General features: G+C 46.1%; 1 protein-coding gene across 1 annotated transcript in view; it reads left to right on the top strand.

The window, feature by feature from the left end:
- Positions 1–6: 6 nt before the first annotated feature.
- The window catches only part of LOC120222053 (zinc finger protein 93-like), a 63,614-nt gene continuing 52,718 nt past the window's right edge, over positions 7–10,902 (top strand). Inside the window, exons 1-2 of the mRNA XM_039219739.1 lie at positions 7–50; positions 7,019–7,130. The gene's annotated coding sequence lies outside the window, so the exon portion shown is untranslated. The remainder of the gene's footprint in view (positions 51–7,018; positions 7,131–10,902) is intronic.

Below are 10,902 nucleotides of genomic sequence, written 5' to 3'. Positions count from 1 at the left end.
CCGCCTCCAGCCGCCGCCGCCGCCGCCGCCTGGGCCGCCTTCTCACCGAGGTATTGTTGCAAATCCCCCTTCCTTCCCCACCACCCTTCTCTCGGGGGCGCCCCGGGAACCCCCGGCGCTCCTCAGGCGAGCGCGGGGCGTGGAGCGCGCGCCTAGCTCCGACCCATGGTGCGGAAGTGCCGGCCGCGGCGCAATCGCGGGGTGCACGCACGGCGGAGGGGACCCCGAGTTTCCCGGAAGCCTGGACCCGGGGCTGGGCGGCGTTGGAGCCCCTCCCTGAGTGCCCCCGCACACCCTGCCTCGGGTTTCCTGGGGCGGCCCACACACGGCTGCTTGGAGCTCCCTTGGTGGAGAGAGCCTAGAAGCAAGTCCCGCCATTTTATAGTCCGCGCAGTTCAGCCCCGGAGGGGAGGGCCTCCCCGGAGTCCCTCACTTACTGGAGGCCGAGCCATAGGTGACATAGATGGTTCCCAAGTGCTGTTTCCTTTTCTCCAAGCATTTCTGCAGCACCCACTGTGTGCCCAGCGCTGTGCTGAGCGTGCGGGGTCAGAAAGGCCGGTGGAGCCCGGTCCCAGCCTTTAAAGAGCTCTTAGTCAACTGGGGTGCTCAGCCGGATCCAGATAAATTGCAGCGTGCTGGGGGGAAAGCATGGATAAAGTTCTTTTGGTTTTGTTTTGAGAGAGAGGGCAAGTCGGGAGGGGCAGAGAGAGGATCTCGAGGGCTCTGCGCTGACAGTAGCAAGCCCAGCGTGGAGCTCGAACTCACCTGAGACGAACTCCTACACGCAACTGACTGAGCCACCCAGGTGACCCTTTTCTTCCCTCTTAACGCCGCCCCCCCCCCCATCTCACAGAGGTCATTAGTATTGCATTGCCTTCATAGCATTTTTAATGTGGCAAGTGAATTTTACAATTGTTTTTAATTACTTACCTCACAGTTGCAGTCAGAGATGGGTCAGAAAGATTAGTCTTATTTTGCAGAGTGTGAGCAAGAGTTCACGGGTGAAGAACCTTCCCACGGGCTGCTCCACTTTAACTGACAGAATGAGAATCAGATTCCCATCTCCAAAGCTCCTCTCCTGCTCCTTAACTCATGCAGGTTAAGCATGAGAAATTGATGGGAAGGTTCTTAGCAGGCCCTATACACAGGCAAGAAACTGTTCACTGTGTGCTATAGTTAGCATTGGCTCCGTGTGTCTGTGACTTTGAGAACCAGGTTGGAGACCCGAAGCTCTGAGGATCTGAGCTTTGCCATGCTATCGTTTTGGCAGTACCATCACCAAGGTTTTTGGTGTATGAAAAGCAAAGACCTGTTAACTTTGAATAGAGATCTTCTATGACAATGCGTTTGTAAGAACCAGAGAAATTTCCAGAACAGTGTTTTTTAAGCTGTAGTGCCGTGTGCAATGTGGCTATGTATGTGCACATGTGGCGATTTTCAGTGCCCAGCATGGTGTCTGTCACACGGTGGAGATTGCGAGATTGAGACCCAGAGAGCTCCAAGTTCAAACTGTAGCTGTACCACTTAATGGAGAGCACGCCCTGGGGTGGTCACAGGTGTGATTTCATAAACTGACTTGCTCAGTTTTTAGACTTCTTATCGATGAGGGCATCACCATTGAGAACAGTGTGCCCTGCAAAGTGGGCTGAATGCCATAGACCTGATGGCACTTCCAGGCTGTGCAGATGTGAACGGGGTTCTTAGCAGTGAACGTCCCCTCTGTGCAATATCCCCTCTTCCACTGTGACCATTCCCCTCTTTCATGGGATTTGTTTGTGTGGTACTGGTGCTTGTCAGCCCTGCAGAGTTTGCTTCTACTGAAGTAATGGCCTGTGTCATGGTTTCATATCAAAGCCCCCTGTGATGGGGGATGGTGCCCATCCTCCCACGAAAAACACTGTGGGAACCTTTCACAGGGCAGGTCAGCAGAGGATCAAGACAAGATGGGGGTAGTTCACTGACCTTTTTTTTTTTTTTAAATATTCTTATTTATTTCTAGGAGAGAGAGAGAGAGAGACAGAGTGAGCAGGGGAGGGTCAGAGAGAGAGGGAGATACAGACTCTGAAATAGGCTCCAGGCTCTGAGCTGGCAGTCAGCACAGAGCCTGACGCAGGGCTCGAACCCACGAACTGTGAGATCATGACCTAAGCGAAAGTCGGACGCTTAACCGACTAAGCCACACAGGCGCCCTTAGTTCACTGACCTTTAAGAAGTGCATTTTGCCCTTGTTCCACCCACAGTAGGGGGTCTTTTCCTCCCATTGCCATTCTCAGCCTTCCCTGGTCACTCAGGCCATTAACCAGCAGATCAGGTGACACACTGAAGGGCTTTGGGAGGCAGATATACTGGCTGCCTTAGGAGAAGATGGCAGTGGACATATGTGATGTAGGTGTCCTGGCATCTTTAGGAGACTGCTTTGTGGATATTAAGGGATTCCTGTCCTTATAACGTTAGTCTCCATTTGCTTGTCAGTAAAGCTGGCTGTACCAACAGTATTTGGGTAACAGGTGGAAGAACTGTGCTTTCTCGTCTGCCCAGCACAGCCCTGCTTTATGTCTGTGCCCTAATGTAGGATTCATAGTGACCCTTTTCACTCCCAAAGGTGTTCTGATTTGGAAGATAGAGTATATGGTTGCCCCGTTTGTAGGAGAGTCTCATGGTAGGTAGTGCAAGAAATGAGTGTAAGTCTAGGCCCATGTTAATGACTCAACAAATACCCACTGGTTTTGTTAGAGAAGATGCTACGTGGCCAAGAAATGTTGGTTCAATGAACTGACTTTATTTTTTAAGTCTTTTTTTTTTTTTTTTTGAGAGAGAGAGAGAGACCAGAAGCAGGGGAGGGGTAGAGAGACAGAGAGAGAGAGTCCCAAGCAAGCCTCGTGCCCAGAGCTTGGGTGACTCAGTCGGTGAAGAGTCTGACTCTTGGTTTCCACTCAGGTCATGTTCTCATGGTTCATGAATTTGAGCCCCAAGTCAGGATCTGCACTGACAGTGTGGAGCTTGCTTGGGATTCTCTCTCTCCTTCTCTCTGCCCCTTCCCCACTCATGAGCACACACTCTCTCTCTCTTTCAAAAGTAAATAAACTTTAAAAAAAAAAGAAGGGAAGAAGGTTCTGCCACAAGGGTGGTACAATACAGCAACTAGGTGTGTATGCTCTGGAACTCGTGTGGGAATTTGTTGGAAGGTCCGGGTCTTAGGTTAGACATTAAAGTTAAGTCTGAATTAGATACAGACAGGTCCTGTTTATTCCCTTCAGTCTGCAAACACCATATCCCCACTTTCCATCCCTAAAGGCCTTTGGTTTTCCCATGGCTTTCATTTTCTGATTTGTCATCTTCATTTTCTTCTGGTTGATGCCTGACTTGGGCAAAGGAGGGGGGGAAGGACGTAGGGAGTCCATGGTGTTATGAGAACTTCTGGCTTAGACATAGCTGAGGAGCTTCTGTGCTATTCCGTTCAGTTCTGTTCCATTCTGCAAGAGTTACTGACCACTTTTTTTTTTAAGTTTATTTATTTATTTTGAGAGAGAGCATGAGCAGGGGAGAGGCAGAGAGAGAGAGAGACTGGGAGACAGGAGATCTGAAGCAGACTCTTTGCTGACAGCTGAGAGCCTGGTGCTGGACTTGAGTTCACAAACAGATCATGACCTGAGTCAAAGTCAGGCGCTCAACTGACTGAGTCACCACTGCACACCTTCTTTATGTAAGACATTCTTTTAAACACTTAGAAAGATCTAGAGAAAGTTGTGTTGACATATTTGGCCTTATTTTCTCATCATGGAAATAAGATGATTGGGTTTAGTGCATTCATTTACCACATATTTAGTGGCTTACAGTTTATAAAGCACTTTGCTGTGTCTTGGGTACCATGATGATTTGGAAAAGGCCCTTGCTATTTGTTTGTTTGTTTAGAGAGTGTGGGGGAGGGGCAGAGAGAGGGAGAGAGAGAATCCCAAGCAAGTATTTGATATCAGGGATTTAGCCTGAGATCACAACCTGAGTCAAAATCAAGAGTCTGACACTCAACCGACAGAGCCACCCACGTGTTCTTAGGTCCTTGCCTTTTTTTTAAACATTTATTCATTGTTGACCGACAGAGATAGAGCACAAGCAGGGGAGGGGCAGAGAGGGAAGGAGACACCAATCCAAAGCAGGTTCCAAGCTCTGAGCTGTCCGCACAGAGCCTGACGCAGCACTTGAATTCTTGAACCATGAGATCATGACCTGAGTCCAAGTAGGACACTTAACTGACTGAGCTACCCAGGAACCTCCAAGGTCCTTGCCTTGAAAAGAATACACACAGTCTGGTATGAGAGGTACAGTAGAATATATATTGAACAAGATGCTGATGTCCCTTAGAATGCTATAATTATTTAGGGTCCTGTTCCCCAAAGTGTTAACGAATATTCTATGAGGAAAAGGTCCTGTAGCCAAGTAAGTGTAGTAATGTCCAAGTTCAACAAAATTAAATGGATATTTTTATCATGGGATCCTCTGAGCCTTTAGTAACCTAATGCACACTGTGACCTCCCAAGAGGTTTGTTTCTCAAAGTTATTTGATCAGAGAATCCCAGCATCACCACCTCCTCCTGTTGGGTTTGTTTTTTTTTGTTTTTTTTAAGTCTCCCTAAGACATTTCGTAGGCTTAGTGTTCCAGTGTGCTTTGGGAAAAGCTGCTGTGGGCCATGGATCCAGTCTGTACCATGTGGATATAGGAGGGTTACTCAGGCTGCACCCTAGTCACAGATACAGGGTTCAAAGTTCTGTGCATGAAATGTGTGCTCACACAGTAGGTGATTTCAGACACAAGGACATGTGGCTAGGGTTGAGGGTATGAAATCAGAACAATAGGGCTGAGCTTGTGAAGGTGGGTCTGTTGTGTAATCAGAGGGGCTGGAGAATTGTCAAGAGTTGTCAGGAATAGGGGTTGAGTGTCTGACTCTTGATTTTGGCTCAGGTCATGATCTCACAGTGCTGAATTCAAGCCCTAAGTCAGCACGGAGTCTGCTTAAGATTCTCTCTCTCTGCCCCTTCTGTGCTCATGTACATTTCTCTCTCTCAAAAAAAAGAACCACTGGGAAGCAGAGGTGCAGATTCCCTTCTCTGAGCTGACCCCTCCCCACCTGCACCACAATTTTCCCAGCACCCCATCTCTCCTTCCTTTCTGCTAATTCCATCTGGAGTCATTTTAGACCAGATTTGCTCCTGACTGACTTTACTGATTCACTTTCCTGATCAACGTTTCTCAGGACCTTCTGGTCAGAAGTAAGCTTACAAATTAAATTGGGCATTCAACCCTCTTTCCCCTTCTACAATGTTCTCCTGAAAATCTGGTTTTATTCTGGGTTTTCCTGCCTGGTGTCAGTCAGTTCTATGAATAACTGGCAAACACTATATTCCCGGGAGGACTCTTGGCCCAAGGGAGTCAGGGAATTGGGGCCAACAGTGGGGATAGTTTTAGGGCTCACCTGCCTTCAGAAGAACTGGGACCTAGATTCTTGGTCACCTCTTCAGGTACATCTTCCTCAGATAACACCCCGTCCCTCTTCTGAATTAACAGATCGACTTCATAAATGTCATTGCATTCTAGAAGGCCCATTCCTCAGGTCAATGTAAAGCCTTTCAAACCAGTCACTTCCTTGTTTGGGCTGAAGATACCTTATTCCTGTAACAGGACATCCCGTGGGGCAGTTACGACTCCACTTTTTTGGGGGTTAATTGTCTACTCTGAGTAAGGAATTCTGTCCTATATGGGGGCATGTTCTTCAAATACCAGAGGAGGGAACAGCCTACTTCTCCATATATGGAAATTCTTACCCACCACACTGATCTATTGGAAGAGAAGGAGGTGACTCAGGGTTTAGGAGAAGCAGGATTTGAATGCTAGTTCCTAGAAATAAAGTTGCCCCCGTCCTCCCTCTCCTCCTGCCCCCTCTATTCCTTTGCCCGTTTTTCTGGAAACTGAGGAGAGAATGTCTCAGTGCTGTTTCCCTCAGGCCTTAGGACCACCTCCCTGCAGTGGGGCTTCAGGTGTGTGAGAGGGATTGAGGACCAGTGGAGGGCCAGCTCCCTGTGGGGCCTCACTGTGGTGAGGACATCATTGTTGACAGAGCAAATGGCATTTCTGCTCACAGACCTGGGGCTTGCAGCCGTGGGAGGTTTCACAGTGATGGGACATGTTGCCGGAAGCTCTGGCCACTTTGATTTGGGGTGTGGACAGCTACTTTCCCAGGGGAGCTCTTCTCACAGTGGGATTTAGAGAGGGACTCTGCCTGAGGGAAAATTCTGTTTTTCTGTAGAGAGAGAGGCAGAGATTTTCCCCACCTGAGGCATAGCCAGAGTTGAGTAGAAAGATAATTGAGGAGTGTTGTCTGATTACTAAGGTTAGACCAATGAGCCAGAAGCACTTTTCTAGAGACTTGGGTAGGAATCATTTTAGCTAAAGAAGCAGAATTATGGTTGGCTTGAAGCACATAGAAATGTCACCAAATCTGCAGCATTTACATGGCATCCATGTCTGGAGTCAGTACCCAGAGCACAGGACAGTGTGTGTGGGTTGATGGACTCTCTGCATTGGAAGGAGTCATAGAGATTATTTGGTCGGCCTGCCTCGTTCTCCTGCAGGATGGTAGGTGGTAGAAGCCTGGGGAGCCCAGCTGACTCCCCCTGCCATCAGGTACCGGGCTGATGGGGTGGGATTGGAACCCAGATCATTTGGCTCTCAGATCATTCCTCCTTTCATTACATTCTGCAGGCAGAGGCAGAGAAGGACATGGCCATTTTGCACATGAGGAAATTGGGACTCTGGGTGCCAGAGTTGCCCACACTTAGTGATCCGATTGGTGAGACTGAGAACTAGCACCCAGTTTTTTCAGACCTCTTTGTACCATGTTACATGACCTCAGATGCCTGAATTTGTTGTTTTTAGAATTTTTCCTTTTTTTTCTTTTTTGGTTTCTACTTACTCTGCCTTTGGTCATTTGAATGTGAACTGCTGCCTTATTTTCGTTTCTCCCAGGCGGTGGAAGTTACAGATGGGCCTCGGAAGAGAATGAGCATGATTTCCCATCTTAGTTCCTATCACTATCCTGGAAGCTGCTGGAATTCTGGAGTGTAATTCCCATTGAAAGGTGAGCCTCTGAATGGATTTTATACGCACACACACTCACACACATACACACAAATACACTCATAGACACACACTCAGACATGTACATAGATACGTATACAGAGAGACACATATACATACAGCACACACATTGACACAAAGACACAGACACACAGACATGTACTCTTAGAAACACACGGGCACACACACACAGGCACATACACGCAGATACGTATACACATATATGTGCACACAGACATATATACACAGTAGACACACACAGACATGCACAGCAGAGACAAACAGAAATACACAAGAAATACACACAGCAGACACATAGATACACACTCAGAGACACACATAGACACACACTTCTTTGCCTTCTGTGATATCAGGACAGCTTTCGAGAGCGACTTAGAGGGCACCATCCTTTCTCACAGCCCCCAGATGTTACATGGCCGTAAGTAGTTCTTTGTAGTCAGTTCGGTTTTGCCAGTGTCTTCCATGACATTCACAGTGAATTCCAAAAGCTTCTCCATGTACAGTGAGGGTGTATGTGATCCAACTGCTATTCCATTGATTTTTAGGGGGATGTGAAATTTTGTACATATAAGGAGCTTTTATATGGAGGCCCCAATGTGATTCACTCCCTTCCCATTTGGGGATGCACTTGTCTCCTGGTACAACATCAGGAATGCAGCGCAGATGTCAAATCTTAGGCAGAGCAGCCCTCCCCATGGAGGCTTCCCTATTGACCAAACTTGGTATTCTGTCCTCAGAAATGTACTGGAAGACTCAGTATTTACATTGGCCTCACGGTGGAATAATTGGGCCAGTTCATTAAGACCTAATTGATCCAAGGCCCCATCAAGGACTAAGGATTGTGGGGTTGGGACATAGGAGATTGTAGTTCTAAAACTACACCAATGGATCCCAATGTGAAACCAGTGCTGAGAACAACTTTTCTAAGCATGCCTTGTCAGACTTTCATGTATGTACAAATCACTTGAGGTTCCCTTTAAAAACAGATTCTGGATCTCCACACTCAGATATCATGACTTTTTAGATCTGGACAAAGCCCATTAATTTGTGTTTTTAACAGACATTGAGGTTGCTGTCCCCAGACTTCATTTCTGGGAGCACTAAGCTAGAGAAAGCCAGAAGAGCACACCTAAGTCCCTTCTACACAATCATCCTATCTCAGCACAAATAGTACTGTTGCCAGTGAAAACTAATAGCTTCAGGAAAGATGTCATTCTCTGCTCATCTCCTGCAAGTTGAGAAGGGACTGGATAAGGCAGTGGTGTCTGATCAAGTCTATTTGGGGTAATTAGTATGTACTCATTCATCAAAGGGATGTTTATGGAGTATCTGCTACATGCTCCAGGTGTATGAGGGCACACTGTGTCCAGAACACTGTGCTGGGAATCTTACATACAAGATGTGAGTTAATCTTTCTAAAGCCACGGTGGTATATGTTCATTTCTTCCAGGAGGATTGATTTCTGTGTATGCCTTCCTGGGAGTAGAGAGTCCTCTTCTTTCTCATTATCAGTAATTTAAAAAATAATGCTGGATGTGAGAGCACAAATATAGAGAGCAGACTGGGAGACAGAATGGAAGTTGGATTGGGGCTCTGAGGGAAATCTGATGTGTTTGCATTTAGATATTTGGTTTATTTTTATGTGTGGAAAATCAGTGGGCACCCCAGGAATGGAAGATGGGATGCTGTGTGTTACCTTAGAAGCACTGTTTGAACCAGAAAGGTGAAACTGACTCCCCAGATTGTAAGTCCTTTGCTCTCCTTTATCTGAGACCAAGTGTCAGAAAGTGTAAATGCCAACTTGGGTCACCCAGGAGGTGGAGCTGCCAGAAACTCTGTTCTCTGAGCTCTCCTCAGAAGGGAGGATCTGGGACTGGCAGTGGAGTTGTGGAGGGCAGTTTCATGGTGGAATGGGTCATTTTTGACAGAATCTGAAGAGACAATTCCATTAGGCTCTGCAAACCTATTTAGGTAGAGGGACTATTCCTGATGCATATTCTGGGACAGCTGAGCTCTGTGACCAGAATGTTAGCCCCGAAGTATGAAACAGGAACCGGGGGTGGGGGCAGGAGCATCAGAAGGTCCGCTTGAGGTGGGATTGATGGGTGCCTTATGTGCTCATATTACACAGCATGATCCTGGGTGGCCAGTCCCTGGTCCCTGTCTGCTCCGTGATCCCCTGCATTGTGGGAAGTGCAGGTTTTGGCCCTAAGAGGGTGTGTGCCAGAAGTCCTCTGTGCGCATGTGCAGCACTTCTCCAGAAACTGAATCTGCGCAGGCGCTATGTGGAGCTCTTACCAAGAGTGAAGTCTGGGCAAGTAAGGGTGGAGTTTCATTGGTGTCTTAAGCATGCATGTGCAAAAGTGGGGCAAAAGGGGCAGGAGAAGATGTCACAGTAACTCTTAAGCCCACAATGCAAGTGGGCAAGGTATTCAGGCCAGTGAAAAAAGTGGTCAGAATGGAAGGTGATACTGTGTGATGTTAAATGATGCACTGATATATGTTCAAATTTTCAAGAGTTCATTTGACCAATTGTCTATTCAGACAGTTGGTCATCCTCCACCTATAGGAGTTAGTGGTGAGGATTTTACAGAGAGGATGTGGAAGCAAAGCAAGGACATTGTTTGACTGGATATACCTTAAGCAGTTGCCTTAGTTTTGAAGTCCTACTTGACTATAACTTTTTCAGTTCAGTTTCTTCTGTTCCAGTGCAGTGACTGTGAATTACATTGTGGTTTCTTTACAGAGACTATCAAGGCATTAGAGCCACCTCAGGTTTTGGCTTCCATAGGGAAGTTATTTAACATCTGAGGTCTTTAACAATGAAAACATAGATGGTAGTATATTACAGTTCTGTTTGAATCCATTAGCATGCTGATTTAGAAATTGCTGACTCATTGTAAGAATGCAGTCATGATGGCACAACAGTCCCTTGTCCCAGAACCACCCAGCTAAGTCACATGTGTACAAATCAAAGATGCACATTTCATGATGTGTGTGATAGCACGAGACAGATACCTTCAATGATGTAAGTCTATAAATAAGAATGGTTCAAGGAGGAGGTTTAATTTATAATTACCTGGGGTATGAAGCAGATCCATTTCTACTGGTGTGAAAATATCACCTTCATGTATTATTGGTTAAGGAAAGCAATTTGACTGGTAGTAAGTTTGATATGATAATATTTATGTAAACATTGAACCAAGGAGAAAATATTTTACTGCCGGTATATGTTATACAATTTCAAATGCAATTGCACGTGCACTCTGAATTTGCATAAGAGGGAGGCTCCACCTCAACTTGACACACTGTTATGTCTGAAGATCAAAGTATTATCGATTGGTGGTAATTTTTTTTCTTTTTACTTTAAGTATTTTATAAGTTTATAGTGTATAATTTTCATTTTACAATTGATGATATGCTTATGTTTAGTTGTTAAAATCAAGGTTTTATGAGGCAATGAATCTTCTTTGGAACATCTAGATCAGGTCACTTCCTTGACCATACAACTTATGGGCAGAATCCATTTCCTCTCGTGGTTTCCATATGGTCTCCTCCAAGGTCACACTTTGTGCATGGTATTCCCACAGTAGACAGAAAATATTGAGTCTCACTGATAACTCAAAATTTCACTTGTGTTCCTTTACTGTCTATATAATTGAAAGGATTACTGGGTATTTTATCACCTTGTGGACTGAAATTCAAATCTGTTGCCAATTGTGAATTGGCAAATGAGAACATTAACATCTGTT

This window comes from Hyaena hyaena, unplaced genomic scaffold, assembly GCF_003009895.1.
Source record: "Hyaena hyaena isolate Hyena2069 unplaced genomic scaffold, ASM300989v1 scaffold_838, whole genome shotgun sequence".
Classification (NCBI taxonomy): Eukaryota; Metazoa; Chordata; class Mammalia; order Carnivora; family Hyaenidae; genus Hyaena; species Hyaena hyaena.
The sequence above is the reverse complement of the archived record's forward strand: the minus strand, read 5'-3'. Positions and strand labels throughout refer to the sequence as shown.